Raw genomic sequence first — 21,600 nt, 5'->3', positions numbered from 1 at the left:
CCACTCCTTTTTGGGTCTTAATTCATTGCAAGTACAGGACAAATGTTTTCCTTCCAGAAATGGATTGAGAAATGTCCACCTATCAATTCTTTCATAGCCAGGAGGAGACAAAGAAACAATAGCAAGTGCAGCACATGCACACTTTGCTGCATAATGTCTCATTGGGCTTTGCTGTGTCTCCATGTGGTGGGAGCCTGTGTTGGTCAGAATACAGAGAGGAACCCTTTCCATAAAGTAGGATGACAAAAGCACAGGAAGAGTCTTTAAAGCAGGGATAGTTTTGGGTTTGTTTTTCTTTTTGGCGTGCTGTTCTAGTTAGTGCTATAACTTTATATATGCAGTAAACTCTGACTGCCTGAGTGAGATAGATTTAGACTAAAAGGATTTGAAAAGAAATCTTCTTTCTTCTCCTTATAACTTCTTTCTCTTTTCCTTACAATGCTCTCTCTTTCAGAAACTTCAAGTTAAATTTCTTGAACAGAAGCAAAACCCATCCACTACTTCTGTGTCTGATAGCAAGAAGGGCATCTGTCACTGGCTTGGCTATTTTTCTGTTTCTTCCTTTTAATCAGAAGTCTCTATCTCCATTTGCATTGAAAACCCCTCCTTTGCATTGCTGCACTCCAGAAGCTCCTTCAAGCTGGAAGTGCTCTGCTTCCTTCATGGGAAACTTGTGCAATTTTTTTCCCTCTCCAGGGGCTCTACCCTGTAACTTAGCAACCTGGATAAAGACAAAAAAAGTCTTTCACTTTGGTGCCAGGCCTCTCCTTTTCGTAATAGGACATAATATAAGTAATGTAACAAATTGTGAGCAAACCAGTTATACTGTCTTCCTTCTAAGCTGGTATTGTAAAAAAAAAAACACCAAACCAAAAACCCAAAAACATGTTTTGGAGGTGAAGGATTGGTTGTGAGAGGTTTTTCTGTGACAGAATACAAAGGTTAGCCTTTTTATTTTAATTTTTTTCCCTAATAGTTTCTTCACCTATGTTTTTGCTGCTACCTCTGTAAGTAGTTACATCTATGAAAGTAGACATATGGGGAGGTCACAAGGAGACCTGAGACATACTTACCCATTTTACAGTGTGATTGAGCCTCAGAGAAGCCTGATGAAGCAATATTTCACTTATTTCTCTAGTGAAGTGGCAGTGAAACACACGTATTTACAGTGAATGTGGAAATGTGAGCATTCCTAATATAACTTATAACCCTTATAACCTTAAATTTTGCCCATTGTCCCTGGGATTTATGTGCTCATGTCTCTTAGGCATTTTTCAAAATCTCACCCTGAGTGTTTGGTAGACCTGAAAATCCTGAAGAGAAACCTCTTTATACCTGAATTCCAACAACTGGTTTCATGCTACCACCCAGATTGTTTTCTAGAAATGACCTTGAAAAATGTGGTGATTCGCACTGTCTTAGATTATGTGTGCAGACTGCTGCAGACCCAGGCCTGTGGGAATAATTGGATTTGGTGTGAGGAGGGGGAGGGAATTTTGTACTCTAATTGACTTTATTTTATAATTTATTACAGGAGTGCCCATTGCCTTGGATATGCCTCCTGTCTTATATAAATCTCTTTGTGTATTTGTGGGTGAATATACATATTTATAGAATTCTAAATAAGTAAACCTGCAAGGGTTTTAGGCCCGGGCTGTTAGGCATCAGTGTTTCGTCTTTCTAGTGAAGGTTTAGTTTGCTATTGAATGGCACTACTGGATTTTGTCAAAAATCTGTGGTACCATATCTCAATACTTGTCTAAAGTATTTTTTGATGAATGTTCCGGCAACATGGGGGGGTTTTCTCATCTAGAAGATTCACATGAAGAAGCAGGAAAATGGGTGAAAATGTACAGTACAAAACTATTCATGATGTTGCACATCGTGGTGTGTGTAGAGGAGCAGCGGTGAGTGCAACACAATTTTCAGAAAACTTTGTATAATGGGTGGACAAGGATTCTTCATTCTGAGGAAAACAGATCCTTTGATAATTTTTTCAGTGAAATGTAACTGCTGCTGTAATTCACAAACTAACCTGCCTCCTCAAAGTGTCTTTTAAAAAAAAAAAATTGTGTGCTGTCATTTCCTGGAATTTTTGGTCTTATTTGTTTCAGATTCTCGTCATCTATAGAAATATGAAGTGCTGGCATTCTTATTATTGGCTGTTTCTGTTGATTAACTGAGAATTTCATGAGACTTTCCCTTTGCATTTGTTATAAATCATGCTAGGCAGCTAACTTCTCTGCATGATTTCTCTTCAATAATTAAATCTAGCATTTCCAGCTGCAGTAAAATTTGTTGCCCTTTCGTGCTCAGTTATGTTTTTTCATGCGGAAGACTTGGACTTCCTCACAGTTTTAATTCCTATTTGATGTCAATTTATAGGCTGGGGTAATAAAGGGAATGTTTTACTTCATGGCTCATGCTGAGAAACGAATCCTAATCCTCGTGCTGCCTTGACAGAGGGAAGATGCAAGGCCAGGCAAGCATTCCAGTAGTGACTTGGATGTAGCTATTTGCTTTTTGTTTCCTTGGCAGAAAACAACATTCAGCACTTCCCCTGATGGATAATCTTCTGTGTTCTGCATCTTTTCCCCTTCGGTGTACTAAGCATTAAATGTTGGAATACGTTATTTGAGTCAGAGGAAGTAACTGAAATCAGTTGTGGCAGAATACCCATAAGCCAGAGGGAATGTTTGAGAGCCCTTGAAAGAATTACAAAAAGGTGTTTGGTGTCTTTGTAGTTTCCATAGATGATTGCCACTTATATATGTAACAGTTACAGGGAAAGAAAGTTTTAATCCTTGACTGGGTCCATGTTCTTCATAGTTTTCCAATGTTTTTAACAGAAATTCCTTTATTACTGAACCTGTGCATCAAAAAATCTTTCTGTGGCTCTTACAACATCCTTTTTGTATGAAGTATTATTCAGCACACTTAATGGTAGTGTCCTTATTTATTATAACAAGATTTTGTAATGCTTTCAGTGGTTATTCTCTCTAGTAGAGTGGGTCAGCAGCAATGATTCTGCACAGAACATGTGGAGATGACGGGTAGTGTGAGTTGTAGGTGCTGTGTAGGAGGGTAACCAAAAGGTGTCCATAAGATTGCAAAAACGTGATGGGGCAACACAAAGGAAGTTAAATGTACCCTGACAGAAAAATAAGGCTTTACACATTTTGTTATGAACAGGCTTAGCTCTCTCAAATTTAAATTTTTAAATAAATGCTACCTCTTTGCATTGGGCCCTTCAGGTGTTATAGCACCATCTGTCTGTCGGTAGAAGGAAGAAAAAGGTTGACTTTCATTTCCAAACACATTTTGAGGTATTAAAAATGCTTCACGGAGCACTGAACATAGGATATTTTTTTTTCCGTTGGAGGATTAACCAGTTTTGTTTTGCTGCAGTATATTGGCAAGTCCCAAACTAGAAGATTAAGTTTCTTGTGCTCCTGAGGTGGCAGTTCTTAGGAGTGTCTCCTGTGAAGTAAAGGGTACTGAAATCAGAAATTCTTTTTCTGTTTGAACGTTATAACATTTTTCCCTGTACTCTGGCAAGTGTTGGGATAAAGTATTGCCTAATTATGACAGAAGGAGTGAAAAAATTGTGGTTTCTCCTTTGCTATGCTTTAATAAGCCAAGGGGAGGAGAAGGAATGAAAAATTGCACTGGAATGCTGAGACATCTCTTTTTGTTATATCTCAATTTTAAATCAAAATATATTAAAGAAGTATGTCTGAGAGTTATCCTTTCTCTGAAGAAGAGAAGCTCCAGACTGACCTTGTTGTGGTCTTCCAATATGTGAAGGGGGCTACAAGAGAGCTGGAGAGGGCCTTTTTCCACAGGCATGTAGTGATAGGACAAGGGCTGATGGCTTCAAACTGAGTGTAGGTTTAGATTAGATATTAGGAGGAAATTATTCACTCGGTGGTGAGGTACTGGAATAGGTTGCCCAGAGAAGTTGTGGATGCCCCATCCCAGGAAATGTTCCCAGATGGGTTGCATGGAGCTCTGAGCAACCTGGCCTAGTGAAAGGTCTCTCTGCCCATGGCAAGGGGTTTGAAATTAGGTAATCTTTGAGGTCCCTTCCAACCCAAACATTCTGTGATATGGTAGTATTGTTTCTAAAGCATCGTGAAAGAAAATTCACTTTAGGACTACTCTCTCCTATAGAGTTCTCTGGTGAAACAATAAGTGATGTTATCTTCATTACCATTTTCTGGATAATATTTTTTCCCAGTTATGAGACAAATTGTGTGAAGGATTAAATCTAATAAGGATCAAAGTATTATTGAACTGTTCAAATCATATTGGATATGGAAACTAAATAGATTTGTATCTGTAGCTATTTCATATTAAAAATATATTCTCATTTTTCTGATACTTACGAAGTTTATTGCATTATAATTAATGCTTAGTGTTTAGCAGTATCTTGTTGAGATTCTTCCACATTTTATAATGTATGAGATGTGTTATTTACATACTGAGTGTAATTTGAAGAAATACCCAGGAACATCATGAGTCTTTTCTGCGCAGCATGTGAGATTTCAGCTTTTTATGGCGTTTTTCACTTCTTTAATGTATTTAACACATCTATTTACTTTTCTGTGACTGATAAACTTTTCTTTGTTTTAAAAACTTTTAATCCCCTCTTGTAAGTACCGTTACAGATGAGTATTTTCACAAGAAAGTATCAATAAGTTTCATTTACTCTCCATAGCTCTGGAAGTCTTAGTAGACCAGGCTGTGGAATTCTTGTTGTTTTAGTGTTTGTAGATCCTGAAAACCTAAAAAAAAAATCTCTGACAGAAAGAACCAAAACCTCAATGCCTGTAACCAGGAATTATCTTTTATGTTATCTTAATACGTAAATAAATAATAATAATAAATTATCTTTTAAAATTTTGCTCTGCTACTTCAATGACTGAATTGGAACATCATAGACATGAAGAAAATGGGGTAATTAGGAGACTGGAGAACCTCATTGGAGGCTTCTGCTGTGATCTGTCTTCTGCTAGACTGAGAGCAGGCATTCCTTTTAGAACTTAACCTTTTGCTGTCGCAGTGCATCTTAACTTCCACATAAGGATGTTCCTGTATGCCCTACCTCATCCTGCCTTTCTTTAAATATCTTTTTGTCATTCAGTGGAATTCAAGAGCTGGATATTTCTTCTCTGTGTCTTGAGTGGCTTGTTGAAAGAAATCTAATGAAGCATGACTCCCCTTTACAAAAGCAAGGAGGACTCTTGCCAGTGTCTTTATTCCTTTGTTTGATTTTTGCTTTAAACACAGCTATGCACTGGCCTTTTAGAAATTTTAGACTTATTGCCATGTAGTTCCCTGGTGTCCTCCAGAGTCCATTTGGCATATTTCATTCTCCTGTCACTGAGACAGTTTGAACAAGAACACTGTAGCTTTGGCTCAGCTGTGTTCATCCCATGGTTCTTCTAGATCACCGGAGTGAGTATTGTCTGGTCCTAGCACTTGGTCTCTTGTCAACTTTCTTTTGTAACTTCTCTGCCATCCCTTTTCTGTGGTGGTCATGTGTTCCAAGAGCTCTTTTTACCCTTTGATCTTCTATTAGCTCTACAGAGACACCTTAATGGGCTTACTGCTCCTGATTTGTTTGAAAAATAATTTATTGCTGCCTTTTATGGCTTTATGCAATTTTTCCTCGAACTCTTTTGACCTGCTTCATTCTGTTTTTAAAACTAACATGCCATAGTTGACATATTCTGTTATCCTTCTTTGGACAGACTTACTGAAGAATCCCATTTTCTTGTAGCCTTCTTTTTCTACAACTTAACCATTCCAGCACTTTTTTTGTCTTTAAAAAGCATTCTGATGGATGACATTTGTTTCCTTTGAAGCCCTAATATTGTATCTTTTCTACAGTTTTTGTGTTATCTATAAAAAAACATTTTCTGTGTTTTTCTGCATTTTTGTATACACATAATATGAAAACTAAGCCAGATAAGAAATTTCTTGCTTCAGATGAGATGATCCCATCAGAAATGTTGTTATTCTCACCTATTCATGAAAAATAAATCAGTATTTTTTACGTCGTTTATTATTTATGTACAGATTTTTATGGTAGCTTATAGCAGACAATAATTCTAAAATACTCCTGACTGAAGTAATACAGCGTAGATAGAATGTAAATTTCTAGCAATAACAAAGCAATTAACCTGTTGTGCTTGATTGGAGATTTTCTTCTAAAATTCCTGTCCAAAGATAACTTGCATTACTTATATACCTTTTTAACAAAAGGGTTAGGAATTGTTCAGCTTTGAAGAAAAGGCACTGGTGGCAGTACACATCTCTCCTAGGTGTTTTATTTTAAGTTGGTTTGATCTAAGTGAGAAAGACATTATATTAAAATAATTCTGATATTGGTGCTGACAAGGTCACAGAAGATCTTCAGGGTCCGTGTACCCAAAGGTGTTTTTTTCTCAGTATTTCAACTAGTAGGTTGGAATTAAATATTCTGCTCCATTGTAAATTCTAACTTATTTTTGCTTGTATTTAGAATATATTTCTTTGTTATTATGTGTTTATTGTCTTTGGGCTTCACGTGTCTTTCTTTCTTTAGCTTTTCTTATTTTTACTTTTTTTTAGTCCAGTAATTAGCACATCTCCTCACTTTAGTTCAATAGACTAAATGAGTTTTATTCTTCTAGATTTTTTTCTTTTAAGGTGATGTCTGCATGCTCTAGATCATCTTAGTAGCTCTGCTCTGTGTCTTTTCTTGAAAGATTGATTCCTACTGTGACATGGATGAACAAGACTTAATTACATTGATAAGTTCATTGTCAAGCCTTTTGTTGTGTCTTAAACTGTGGATACTTAAAGAAGTTTATTAAAAGGGCAAACGTAGTGACACTTTCCCAGAAATACACTCAACTCTTCTGCAATTTGAAGTGACTTCTGATTCCTGCTTTCCAGCAAGAAATTAGTTACCTCTTCAGGGATTATTCCCCCATTAGCCCTGTAAAACTTGGAATCCACATAGGCTTTTGCTAAGAGTTACACCGAGTTGAATGGTAATTGTACTGGCATCTTGCTTTCATTCTTGTATTGTAAAATGCCTTTTCTCTGTCAGGTTGGCTGGGAGACATGGATCACAACCAGTATTTCTTAGAACACCTTCTGTTCATTAGACTGTTGTAATTAATAGAATAAAGCTGTTGCTTGTAATAGTTGATAACTACACACAATGCTTACAGTTGGGAGGCTGAGTCCAACAAGTGTAATGAAGGGCTTATTCCGAATAGCTGCAGAAGGTCCTTTGCCTCATGGGGATATATATCCTGTATTCCTTGTTTGCACAGAGTAGCTGTCACTCTTTTGGATGTTGTCTGAGTTGTACAAACTGCTGCTGGTACTCATGTGTGCTGCTGGTGGTGGTGTACAGGTACAGCAGCCCTGTGGTATTCTGAGTGGATCAAGTTTTGTGGGTTCAACAGGACTGCCAGTCCCTGGTTTAGCAGCTCTTGGAAACTTCCACATACAACCTACTCAGTATCTCTTTGCCTTGCTTTTTCCTGGGGACTCTCTCCATCTAATGTTGTAAGAATCTGTTAAAACCCATTCATGCAACTTAACCAGAAAGAGTCCTTGATACCACATGGTTTTACAGGATTCTCCTATTGCTCCTGAGTTGTCTCTTTTTTCCCCCACCCTGAAAAATTCTGCTGTTATGTAGTTATTTCTTCTATGGCAGTGATTCCAATTCTGAATCTTTCCAAAATGCTTCTCACTTCTATCATACTGTCATATCTTTCCTCATGGAAGACCCAAAACTGCAGCCAACATTCCAGATGTGAACACACCAAGAATTTATAAATACACAATATTTGTGGTGTTCTCTTCCCACTGTTTCTCTTTGCTTGATTCCTGTGTGCTTTGCTGATTATCCTGTTCTGAGCTGGTGGCTTCTTAGGACTATTTGTCATTGATAATGCCATCTTATTATGGCAAAGAGGAGTGAAGATAAAGGTGAACTCAGTGTCCCTCATTTTATATCTCAAATTACATTCTTTTCTATGTTTCTTTATCTAAACTGAGGTTCCTGTGCTGTTTTATTAAGATGATTTGGTCTTCCAAGCTTCCCCTGCAGTTCCTCACAGCTTCTTCATGGCTGTAGAGCTGAGTAGCTGAGTATCAGCAGGGATCTTTGTCAATTCATTATTCACTCATTCTTCAGAGTATTTTTTACATGTATGTTGAACAGCCCAAAACAATCACAACCTGACAGGAATTGTGCAGTTAATGTTAGTTTGACCAGGCCCTTATCTACTATTTTTTCTTCTCTCCTTCTGGAATTAATTCTTCTGATTCTTGTAATTCACCCATCCTTTGGCTGCTTTTTGTTTTGCTTTTGTGATGTTGGTCTAGGTAAGTCATTATACCTTCCTAAAATGTAACTTCTTAAATCAAAGTGGTTTACTTATGTGAGTGGAGAATTTGTGCTTACTGATGGTTTAAGAGTTTTGATGAAAGAAAACTTAGAGTGTACTTTCATTGTTATTATTTGTACAGTCAATATTTCCGTTGAAGGTGAAAACATAAATATCAAAAACATTCTGAAAAAATGTCAATTACAGCATGAGATAATAGTTTAATTTTTATGCAGACAGGAACCTGAAACTGCTCTAACATGCCTTTTTTTTTTTTTGTTTCTGATAAAACAGAATGGTAAATCAGTGGTGAACCAATCTTTATAATTCCAGAATTAGTGGAAACATTTATGTCCTTAGATTCTTCCATCAAGGCACAGGGAAGCAAATTATTTAAAAGATAAAAATAAATTTGTTTGCTTTCTGTCAGAGTTCATATCTACAGCCAACCTTGATAGAAGACCAGAATGATTTAGACAAGTTTGCTTTGGAGATTCATAACATATGCTTGCTGGACAGAATTGAGTTATCTCTGCTCTGGAGAGTAAGTTATTGTAGCAGGAGCTGACAGAGATGAAGATAACTGAGGGAAATTCAATTACCTTTTAGTGTTTTCCTTCTAATAGGATTCTTAATGTGAAAAAGATCCTTAGATGATGCGCCCATGTTGTTTTGTGATATCTGCTTTGATACCTGCATCCAGAATAAAGTGAACTCTTCAGGCCTTCATTAAGGATGAAATATGCATCTGATTGCTAAAGGGGTGTTAGCCTTTGATTCAACATATTATCTTTTCTAGTCCAGATGTATTTGACACTCTTTTTGGCAGTAGTCTTGAATATTCTCTTAAATACAATTTCATTTTCAAAATTATTGTTTTTATATAAAGAGCTTGTTTATAACAGGAATTTAAGAAAGAGGTCAGAAAACTGTAAAATAATTCCCTGTATTCTAGTGCTGTCTCTGCATGCTTGTTTTCTCATTTGACTTTTCTGGCAAAAGCACCCAAGTTTAAAATATTGTTTATGACTGATCTGAGTTCAGGCTGTTGGGTTAAAGCCTGTCCTGCTTGACTATACGTGATTTGATGTGAAACCTCTGCAGTTCTGAAGTTCCTGGGGTAGACTGATGCATACAGGTATTAGGATGTTATTACTTGTGTTACTTTTTAAAATTTGTGTGTGTGTGTGTGGTTTTTTTTTTTTTTTTTTTTTTTTTTTTTTGTGGCTGGTGATTGAAATGAAAATTTCAAAGTGGCTTTATGAAGGCAGCTCACTCTGCAGCTGTTTATATGAAAACAAACCATGTACAACTTTGTGTACCTGCAATATGCTTTCATTTACTGACCCACTAAACTACTGTCTATAGCTGAATGTAGTTTTGCATGTATCCTCCAAAAGATTTTATTTTTAAAACTCTGACCCTTACCAACTTTGCAAAGTTAAATCTGCTTTTTATCTGGATGATTTATCCAAGCACTTGCACACTGGTATTCCTATAACAGAAAGGGAGAACAAGTAGATTTATTTGCAACCCCAAACCAGGTTTGGATTTGCCTAAAAGATATGGCATACCTGACCTCGTAGAAGTCACTTATTGAAAGTCTAGTCCATATTTTGAGTAGCTACTTGTCTTGACTTACAGCTTCTGTAAGCTGTCATTACCCTGGTCATTCTCTTGTTTGGACTCAAATCATGGTGTGAATAGTCTCATCTTCTAGTGAATGCAGTCTCCTGATTGAGGCATGGCAAAGTTGATACATGCAGGTTTATTTTTTTTATATTCCTGAAGGTGACTTAGGAAAATCAACTTTGGTGAAACATATGCATCAGGATGCTGAGGTGTTTAGAAAATCTTTAAAGTTGTTTGTCAGTAGAGCCTGAAAGCACTTACAGTTAAGGTTTTTACTGTTAGATGTATTTTTTGCATAGAGTATTTTTCTCTTTCATTTATTGGCATCTTATTGAGGAGGAAACCATACAAATGTTGCATCTAGTGTAAGAGTTTATCCTGAATTATTTCTCATTCCATTGAAGGCTTCAGTCTTTCATTGAGAATGCTCTGTTTTGAATACAAAATATAGTGACTGTGCTGAAATAAATACCTCCATGAGTGGTGGTTGAAAAGTAATTGTTTAAACAAGGATTTTACAATTAAATTGATAGAATTATCTTTATAGTAAATGAGACTTGAAGTCTGTCTGGGATCCAGGGAGGGAAGTGATGGAAAACTGTAAAGCCACATCGAGCCAAGGGTGACATTCTTGATCTTTTATAAAGGTAGCCTTGTATTTCTGAGTAGACCTGTACAACTTTCCAGGAAAGGGAACAAGTTGCACTAATCAGAATTCTTAACGGGAACTGAAAGGTCCTTTCACATTGTCACTTCGATCCCACTGCTTTGCAGGTCAGGTTTTTGTCTTAACTTTCCTGTAGTTGCTTTTAAATGGGAATATTTTTGGAATACTTTTCTTCCTGCTTCACCTTAATCTGTAAAGGTTTACAGAATGAGTCCGCCTACTGATTTTTCTCTTTGACCTAAATAGGAGAAAACTGAGCCAATTCCTTTGAGGTGGTCTTAGGTCATGAAAAGGAAGATCTGTCTGGCAGTTAAGTTGCTTTTCATGTGATCACTATGTTGGGAAAGCTGCCAAGTGACTTAGAGACCTCTGGATTTCACTGTTAATCTGAAGTCCAACTGGAAGTGGCAGAGCCAATCCTTAGTCAGAAAACCAAGTTGTCCTCCCTATTCTATTTCACACAAGTTAATGTTTCCTGTTACTTTTCTCACCGCTCTTCCCACCCACCTGTTTCCTGTTCAGTGTGCCCCAAGGGCTTGCAGTACCCTGCAGAGGGGTAAGTTGGGGGCAGGACCTCACCAAGCATCTCCCAACCTCCATCCGCCGTGGGAAGTGCAGGGCAGGCCTGGGGAGGGAGTGTCCAAGCCCAGCAGAGTCCCCACAATAAGGGCCACAGAGTTGGGTCTGGGGCCATTTGGGAATCATCAAGGAGCCCACAGCAAGGTGGTGGCTATAGGTAGGATTTGGAGGGGGTGGGCCCCAGCCTCTGTCCACTGCCACCAGCAGGATAGGGTCATCCTCAACTGTGCTGGCTCCATGCTGACCCTCGGCCCCAGGGGGACAATAGGCCACCTGCAGACATCTCTGCATTATGATTCCGTTCGTCCCAATGTGTTAAACATTTACAGAAGAAAAAAAAATCAGATATTCTGACTTCTAAAATACTGTTGCTTATTTTTTCCTTCACTGCCTGTTAGAAACCCCAAATATCTCATTTCTAAGCAGCTGTTGATAGCCTTGAAGTGGCATCACCCGTCCTGGCACTTGACCAACACTGTTTTGCAAGGCAATTTCGTATGGTTTGGTATGAGGAGGGAGGAATATTTCTTGGGTTATTTTTGAGTCACAGTTGTTTGAAGCTGTTCAGAAATTTGGAATATTAGAAGTAGACAGAAGTAGGTTATTGGCTAGAGTGTAACTGAAGCTGTTTAAGCGTGGGAGAAATGTTGTTACACGGCTCTTTGGTATGTCCAGTAACTGTCACTTACATGTGTTTTATATAATGCTTTATGTAATTTCAGTAGTTTCTTTCATTTTTGTGCATGCCTGGTGGAAGCTGGTGATTTTGATTAGTCACTGTACTTTCTTTCAATGCCTGTAATGTTAACGAGTGAACTGTAATTCATACCAAATCTCAGATTTGTGTTTTAAAAGTGCACTGAATTTGTGCTGCTTTATTTATCCTGCATGGCTGTTGTGCTCTGAACAGAACAAGCTCCGAGTATTGAATTTATTATTTCACACTGAATTAAAGTCAGTTAGTGAAATCTAGTTAAGCAGGATTTGTGCAGTTGTAATGTGTAATCTGTTTTGTGCCATTACACCAACATCCACAAGTTCAGCTGTTTGTAGCAAATGCTGATAACTGTTATTGAGGGGTACTGTGAAATCACCCTCGTACCATTTAAAAAAAAGCCAACCAACCAGACAGAAAAACCTTGCATGCTGAACTGAAACAAAGACAAAATCAAAATTCACTAAGAACATTAGAGCCTTGAGATAGAACACCTCACAAGTTCTGGTATTTAATGTGGAAATGGGTAATAAACAGAAAACTCATGAAGTGGATCTTACACGTTCTTCTTATATAAAGATAAATGAATATATTTAGGGAGTATTATCTCCCCCCCTTTTTTTTTTTAATTAAAGTTGACAACATCAAGGATGACACCAGCAGAAACTTCTTGGTGCTACATAGTTCTTCATTTCTCTGAAGGGACCGTGTGCAGTAGTTGCATCATTGTCTCTTGCCTCATTGCATTTTTTTCATTTGCACCAAGAGAGCAGGAAAAATAAAAAATTTAAAGCAATTTTTATGAAGTATTTTTAGTCTTTGTTCCATATTGATAAGTATAAGGATCTAGAGTTGTATGAATGAGTGTTTTTGAATTAAGGCTGTTGAAAATTAAAGTGGTGGCTGTTGTCTTCTAATGCTTTGAATAATCAGACTATTTCAAAAGCTGTCTTTTTATGTATAAAATCACACAATTCTAAAAAGAAACTAAATTATACTCCTCCAACAATTTTTAGAGCTGAATGTCAACCTTTCAAGGCTGGTAGAACTTTTTCTGAGTAAAAAAGTGTTAATTAAAAAAAAACCTATTTGTGCACATCTTATGCTGTTCTGAAATTCCAAAATTGTGTTACCTTAATACATGAGAACCAATAACAAAGGAAAAAATCTCATACACTAGCTGGAATGAAACAAAAAACATAGGTTACTGAAAAAAAAAAAGAGAGGGGAAAAAATAAAGTTAAAATAGTTTGCTTTTCATAGTTTGATGGTATAGGAATTCTGACAGGAGGCTTTAAGATAAGGCAGAGGTTAAGCTAAAGCTGGGATTGTGACTGCTTAACATGTTTCCAAAGCAAGTGGCTAGGAATGATTTTAAAGAATACCTGCTATAAAAAAATGATATAGACCATATTTTAAAAATCCTTCTGATTTGCCTCTGGATTGTTTCTTTTCCAATCTTTGCCATTTCATCATCAACTTAATCAAAATATCCTCCTTTTAAAATACTTAGTCCTGCTAAGAATAAGTCTCTCAAAATCTTACTTTACCATGAGGTAAAGAGCAAGTTTGGAATGTAAATTAGAAACTTGTGAATTGGTAGCATTTAAGGTGTTATTTTTGAATAGACTTTTGAATAAAATGCCATGTAATCCTTCTTTTAACAGATTCTCTCACGGTAAGTGAGATTTCTCTTGACCAAAAAAAACCCAAACCAAACCCCACCCTTAGTACTTTTCATTAACAAATAATTAAAATGTTTCTGCAGATACAGATGAAGGTGCAGTGACTTAATGGCAGAGACTAAAGGGGTTTTTTCTGTGTGTGGGAAGGAAATACTTTGCCAGCAAACGAGTCTGCCCTATTTAGCAGTGTTGCTCAAGGATATGTGCCAGGCAAAGTGATCATTCTCCACTGTGAGAGGCTGAAAAGGTCCTGAACTGTGAGACATCAAGTCCACTAAATTAGCTGTTTGAGCAACCATGATAGGAGCTGGTGAAGGACAGATGAGTTACCTTGTGGGTCATGAGTTTGTGTTCATGTCAGATGTTTCACAGCGGACATTTCACAAAAGGTGTGGCACAGAATGCTTTTAAAGCTTCTTGTGTTGCTGGTGCAGAATGACAGGTGACTTGTTCCTGTATCTGCCTTAGTTACCATTATGTATCCCAGTGTATATAGAGATCTTACTGTGTGCTTATAGTATTTTTCCCTTTGTTCTTAATGTCTAGTACTGGACCTCTATAAACTGTAGATTACTTTCAAAACATACCTTTGATTCTCTTATCAGAGTACAGAACAAAGAGAAAGGCAAACTACAATTTTTAATTTTTTTTCTTCTTCTTTTTTTTTTTTCTTTCACTAACCATCATAACTGACATCTTCAGGAGACCAGTTAGATCTAAAACCAACTTGGTATCCAAAGTACTGAAGCTTATTAGAGATGTGCTTGTCATTGGCACACAACCAATCATGGCAAGATAGGAAACTATTATGCCTAAATGCTTGTTATCTCAAATGAATGTAATTTCTCTGTTCTTTGTTCATGAGTTGATATGTTTTGATACATTCTTAAACTCCTGGATTAAAATCAGAGTTGTGTCCTGAATCCAAGACACTAAACAGGGAAAGCTGAAAAGTGCCTGAGGGGAACTATGTAGAAAATAGAAACAGAAACGCAGACCCCGGGCTGCAGGGGTATCTCAAGGGGCTAATCTTTCTGTCTTTTGGAAATCCGGAACTTTACATAAACTTGGAAACTGCTTATGAAGAGGTTTTGGCTGGAAATGAATTTGCTTTGCATGTGTTTTGCAAATTTATAAGGAAATTTAGTGAGTGTGATGTAGCAGGAATATCAAACAATAAATAACAAAATAGCAGAGGTATGTTATTATATAGTAGTGGTACTGGTGATACGAGGTATTTTGTAAAAAGGTTCCAAATTATCTTTTGGTTTATCTGCTTGTCTGAATCATTGTGGCTAGATTTTTCCATTCTTTGTGCTCTCAGAAGTTGAATTAATTTGATTAAGATTTTTTTGCTTGTTTGTTTGGAAAAGAAGGCGTACAAAATGTTTCCAAATTAAAAAAAACAAACAAACAACACTTCCTTTTTATTTCATTGAGAATTTGCATTTTTTCCATGATTTGAGGTATTATTATTTCCTCACTTACAGAAACGTACCTCTTACCCCTATTATGAAAAATGACTCAAAATTCATCTGACGCAAAACTTGTGAAAAATTGATTTTTATGTAGTACCATTAAGGGCTTCTTAATTAGTAAGTTGTGGTGTTCAAAAATGCTCAGTAGTGTGTGTTACCTGCTCTTAGAGACTTCATTTAAGGTTAGCTGTGCCATCTGAACTGCATGTGACTTTCAATCTGTTCAGGTGTCACTCCTGTGCCAAGTCTTGGTGCTGTAAGTTGTAAAAGGACTGTGCTGGCAGCAGGGTGTCTGGGAATCTGAATCCTAGGGAAGCAGTTATTTGGCTGCTGGGGCCAAAACTGCTGAACTACTTTGTACCTACCTTACATGTGATAGAAATCCTTAATGTGCCTCAGTGGAACAAGGCAGTTGGAGAGGTGGTGGTCACAGTTATTGAATGAGGACATTTCAGAGCTTTAGTTTGTTGGGGTTTACTGGAAATTTGCCATCTGGCTCCTGGTAGCACGAAGACTTTCACGAGATCTTGAGAAATGGATTGAGAGCCACAGCAAGACTTGTTTGGCAAATGTTTCCTGAGCTGACAGCACCACCGCTGGGGTGGGTGGTAACTATTCCCCTGCTTCCAGTTGGTTTCATACTGTACAGAGGGGAGGAAGGGTCCTGATGCTCTTGCTAGAGTAAAGTACTAATAGCAAGAACAAATGGTGTAGTCTGCGTGGACAATATGAGAAAGAGCCTACAGGTAAAAAGAGGACAGAAATAAAATCTAGGGAGCATTGAAAGGGGAACCAGGACAGTTCACTAGTTAGTCTCCACTGCACTTTTGGAGACTGAAACTAAATACTATATTTCTGTTCCAGTGGGAACAAGTTGCTCATACGTCTTTACTGCTTACAGACAAAGGAACAATCAAATCTGCTTTGTTGTGGTTGAACTGATAGAAGTCCTTGTATTTGGCCTCCTTCAAGACTTACATATATATGTTTTCACCTGATTGAAAGGTATTTTTTCCTCCTTTTTAAAACTTCTGTTGCATAGAAAAGACTATATGAAAAGGTAGCTAAACCAAGTATCCAACAGCTGTGCAATAACAGAGGAGTGCAACCTCGATTTGGCCCTCACTAAGCATGTGTAGTGAATCCTTGGATTATGTATGTTTCAGTTTTTGGACAGAGTGGATGTTCCTTATAAAATAAGGACATTTGTCAGTTCCAAAAGTTGCTCGTGGGTTTGATTTGTTTGTTGCACTGGACTACGAGTTCCTTAGTGAATACAGTACTAATCTCTGTGGTGGTGTTGAAGCTGTTGAATGTCACAAGGTTGATGCAGTGTGGTTGGGGAATGGCTTAAAAGATCGTCGTTGGCTCTTTTGCTTTGTGTCTGATCTGAGAACACAGAGCCACCTGTGCAGGAGTGCTGAGCTTTACTGTTTGTAGAGCATAGGGGAATCATACTTTGGTTTTTTCTAGCTTGAAAAATACCTTGTACTTGGAAGATGTGGACCCAAAGAATGTTAACATTTATTGCTCGAGCATCTTGTTTTTATGATCTTAGACCATTTTTAAAAAGAACAGGATGAAGGGACTGCTGACTTAAACTGGATTTGCAGAAGAGGAAGGGAGGAAAGTGTCTCTCCTCATGCATGATTTGAATGCTAAGTGTTTGGACATATATACAGTAAAAAATAGGTTCTTGCATTCAAAAAGAACATTTAGGTCTGCATATTGTTTATGCCAGTGGTGATGTTTAGAGAGTTAGAATATTGGAATAATGTAGCAAATCCTAGTTTCTAGCAAAGAGTGAGAACTCTTGTTTGTCTTAAGGTTTGTCTTTGATTGTGATCCAAGGGTGCTACTGTAACACAAATAATATCAATTAGATAAGCATCAAAGAAAAAGGTTGAAAGAAAGTCTGTGGTACTAATGGATACTGCACGATAAATCTGATGTGATTTGTCTCTGCTCTTCACTAGTTAGTTATTCTGTCAGCTACATTTTTATCCAGTTGAACTCTTGTTAGTTGGTCTCATTTACCTACTGTACTAAGTTGGGTTTATTTGAAAGATGGGATCTGCATAGAAGTGCTTTTACCTAGTGTTTATTTGGGTTTACTAAAGCTCAAATCTGTGAGACCTGAAGGTAAAAAATAAAGCTGTTGACTCAGCACAAATTAAAACCAGATGTCTCTTGAGATCCTTGCATTTCTCTCTAATCACTAACCCAAATTGATTGTGGTAGATTTTTTTTTTCTGGTCATGACCATAGTTTTACCAGTCTGTGTTTAGTGTGATCTAAGTCAACTGCATGTTTTTTTTCCTTTTGTTGTGATTTTAAATGCATGGGTTTTTTTACCCCAGGAATGTCTGGCTATAAACCAATTTTTTTCATCACTCCTCTCCACCCCCATTTGTATTACAAACAGTTGATTTAGATTCAGATTCTTTTAAATCTTCAAATCAGATAAAAGGTTGGAAAAGTGGATAAATGAGGTTTGGAAAACCATGGGTTGAAGAGATGAGAAGCCATTGCATTGTGTTCAGTCCATTAAAACAAGAAGAAATAGAAGAGATACTTTGATAAGTGTTCTGCTGGTGTTAACCTTGATGGCTGTTATCGGGGGGATGATGCTATATCTATTTCATTGGCTTAAGCTTTTTTCATGCTGAGAGAAATCAATACTTTGAGTCGTTGGATGACAGAGGCATCACTTCAGAATTGACGGTGGCTGTCAGACGTTGTCATTGGTTGACTTTTGTTCGCTGTTGAGGTTTTAAGCTTTCATTTTTCTAAGTCTTATTCAGGAGTCTTTGTAAGATTTCCCTGGGTAGCATTTTTAGGCCAGACTTTAAACCTCAGGTCAGAGGTCAAGTGCAAAGATCTGTGAAAGCAGAGGATTGAAGAGCTCCTTCATTTACTAAAATATCCTTGTTTGTAGGGAATTTGCATTAGTGGCAAGACTGTGTGTTATCTTATGGATGACTTTTCCTCTTAAGTGATACCCTCTGAGACTGGTTGTTCACAAAGCCAGTAGCTTTTAGCCAAATTAGACAAAGGAACTGGCGTATGTAAAAGTGTTTGGTGATATCAGGGTTGAAGAATAAAAGTAAAACTGTACAACATTTCTTTTAAAAACCCTACACTGTTAAACTTTTTAATCACTTGTCGAAAGCATTACATTGTAATTTTGGGACTGCAGAGGTGCACAATGCAGATAGTTCAGAGGAAATCTTTTACTTGACATTTTTGTAAAGATCAAAGATAAAATATTTCTGAAAACACTAGATTAATCCTACTCTTCACTGAAATATAGACAGTCAGAATACTGACACCCTGTCAGTATTTTGCAACAGTATTTCTGAAATATTTCCTGCATACAGAATGTATTATACTTTCACGTCTATAACTTGCCTTTTGGATGACCTCGTGCTCCTTTGGAATTACAGTTCCTTAAAAATGAATCTTCACATACCCTACATGTTCAAATAACCTGCAGTCTTGTCCAAGCAGGGAACGGGAGAGAGGTAAAAACCGTTTTCTGCAATAACGGTGAAGACAAAGGGTTTGTTCCATCCTGGTAGAAAACAAGGGTCTTTCCTCTACTCCATGCTGTGTCAAAGGATTCTGCTTAACGCACTTCCCCTTTGTAAAACCTTTAACAGTCACTGAATTTCAGACTTTTTGGAGATAGCCTGTGAGGTGTGTATATGAAAATATGTATTTTTTTCGGTTCAACACTTTGTTTTATCATGTGTGTGCACTACTTTTGTGATTGTAGTTTCATTGCACACTTGCCTAAACAGGTGACAGAAATTATGTAGGCATGCAACTCTGTGTCTTAATTGTAAAAATATTCAATTGTAAAAAATTGTGAAATTATGCAAAAATTAATTGTAAAAAATATTCAGGCATGACAGGGTGCATATTGCAAGTGCAAGAGATCAAACAGTGAAGAAGAAGTAAAACTGTAAAAATATATTTTTGAATTTGATCACAAACAGAAATCAGGCTGGATTTTTATATTACATAAATGGATTGGGATTTAGTGTTAAGTATTAATGGTACCACTCTATATCCTGTTATTGCGTCTTTGGAAGGAGTGGATCAGGTGAACCTGGCATCTGGAAAATGAAAAAATACAGTAGAGAAATAGAGTCTTTTTAGTGCTTTCAGAACAGTCTGGTTGTGACTGGCTTCTTTAGGATGGGTCTTTTTCTGTTTTTTTTTTGGTGGAACCAGTCTTTTTTCACTCCTGTATTAAAAGTATTTGAGAGAGGGAGGGGGAGAAATAGCTTCTGTTTTGCTGTATATTTGGCATTTATTGAGGGTAGGAGCCACTGAACAATTGATGTGTCACCTGTATGATCAAAGAGAAGATTTTTCTTGCAGAACTTTCTTAGGGTTAGCAACTATATATGCACCTGACAGATATTTGGCAGAACTGTGGCTTCTTTCTTTCTTGTTTGCGAAGTATATATTGTAAAGAGCGTACGATGGTTAAGAGTTCCTCCTGGAGTGATGTTATAATTTTATGGGATTGCTGCATGTGTGAGTCTCTCAGTTTTGGTGTATAATTGCAAATTACTATTCACACTAAATGCTGAATTTCCTGAAAAGTGGAGTTATATTTCCATTTTATAACATGGTGGTTATGTTTTCATTGAAGTTGTCAGGACAATAAAAAACCATTTTTTTTCTCCGTTTGTCACAGCTACATTTTGAAAATCTTTATTTGTATTTAATGAAGGATGTGTTCAAAATTACATCATAAAGAGACTTTTTTTTAAGAGGTACAAGTTCATTATATCTTTTACAAAACATTCTAGTTTGATTTCCATTTTATCATGTTTTAAGGTCAAATGTGACTTTAGTGTTCCATAAAGAGACAGAGATTGATAATGGGGAAAGAATAACCCTCTAATGTGATTTATATCTATGGATTTTATGTCAGATATGAAAAGTTGCTGTTCAAATTGTAAAGGAGGATCCATTAAAGAGCACTTTAAAACATTTTACTACTTAGCTTACCTTATACACTTGTTTTTAGAATTCTACCCTTTCAGACAACTTAAAAATAACAGCTTATGAAACATTTACCAAGTACTGAAAAGAACTCATGATCATCATGGGTGCAAAATAGATTAATGTATTGGAAAAGACAGCTGTATTTAAAAAGAGCTAGAAGAATCTTGTTTAGTGTTGGTTATGATTTAGCCATCTCATATTTTTGTGAAGAGGGGTAGCAGAGTGCTTTGTTTAGGGGTGTAAAGGCCAATTTTTGATGTCTCGTTGACTTGGAAAGTCAGCTGCTTGTCCTTCAGTCCTCCTGGATGTCTCTGCTCATCAGGTGAGCATTGCTGTAAGGTGCGGGAAAATTGAGTAAATATGTAAATATATTAAAATTGTTAAAATACCTCTTTAAAGTTTATTCATCTGTTAGTACATTTTTGTTATCTAATGTCTATGAAAATCTACACAGGCCCAAACTTTATATTGTGGGGGTTTTTCCATTCTTCCTATCTTTCTCTTACTTTATATAACATATATATTTATATATACAAATATATAAATAACATAGCCTTTTGATTTTATTTGCAACAAGCTTTTAATGCTTCTACATATATAGATATGTAGAGAAAAAGCATTGCTACTGTTTTAAACATAAAAAAACCTTATGATATTGAGCTGATATCTAAGCTCTAAGAAATAATTGTACTAGTGTCTGCATCAGCTGTGCTTCACAAAGAAAAAGCAATTTTTTTTGTTGTTAGGCAGACATTTGTGTCCATTCCACTAACTAGATCATAGAATAATCCAATCATTGACAGAGGCTGAAATGCTTTGTCTGGCATATGTGATCTGTGGAATTGCCAGATGAAAACTGAAATTAGAAACAGGGAGTGCTGAAGTGGGGAAAAGCCTTTATTGTTTCTACCAATACTTGAATTTCTTCTGGTTTTTCATGTACAGCAAAATGGGACTTTGCTAAGGGAGTGATGTTAATTTGGTACCTGTTGTATGAGTTCTGTGTTAACAGGCAGATCTTCAGAAGGTCAACAAAAACCAAAATTATGAGACAATGTTGTAACAAAGAATCTTTCATAGTTTTGGGTTCAGTTTGTAGGTGTGACTTACATTTCTTATTTGCTAGTATTTGCTTTTGAGTACCTTGGCAGACAGAAGGTGTTTATACAACAGGTGTAGTACTGCTAGGAAAATTATTAACTTTCCCATGCTGGCCTGCAAATGTGCTCAACTTCAAGAAGCCATCTGGTAAAGATTAAATCAGCCTTCATATGCATTTTGTCTTCTACCTATCTGAAAACATGCAGATTTTCTCCTTAACTTCTATAATTACTTATTTATACAAACAACAGCAAGCAGTTGGCTACCCAAATCTAATGAAGAGTCACGGGAGTGGAGTGGTCAGCTAGCTGACATTCAT

The 21,600-nt window shown here is 36.8% G+C and overlaps 1 protein-coding gene across 3 annotated transcripts in view; it reads left to right on the top strand.

Annotated features, from left to right (window-relative positions):
• Positions 1-21,600, top strand: part of LRBA (LPS responsive beige-like anchor protein) — a 400,324-nt gene that overhangs the window by 146,479 nt on the left and 232,245 nt on the right. The window lies entirely within an intron of this gene.

The sequence above is a fragment of the Corapipo altera genome, unplaced genomic scaffold, assembly GCF_003945725.1.
Source record: "Corapipo altera isolate COAL_440 unplaced genomic scaffold, ASM394572v1 69, whole genome shotgun sequence".
Taxonomy (NCBI): Eukaryota; Metazoa; Chordata; class Aves; order Passeriformes; family Pipridae; genus Corapipo; species Corapipo altera.
Note: the sequence above shows the minus strand (reverse complement) of the source record. Positions and strands in the feature narration are given on the sequence as shown.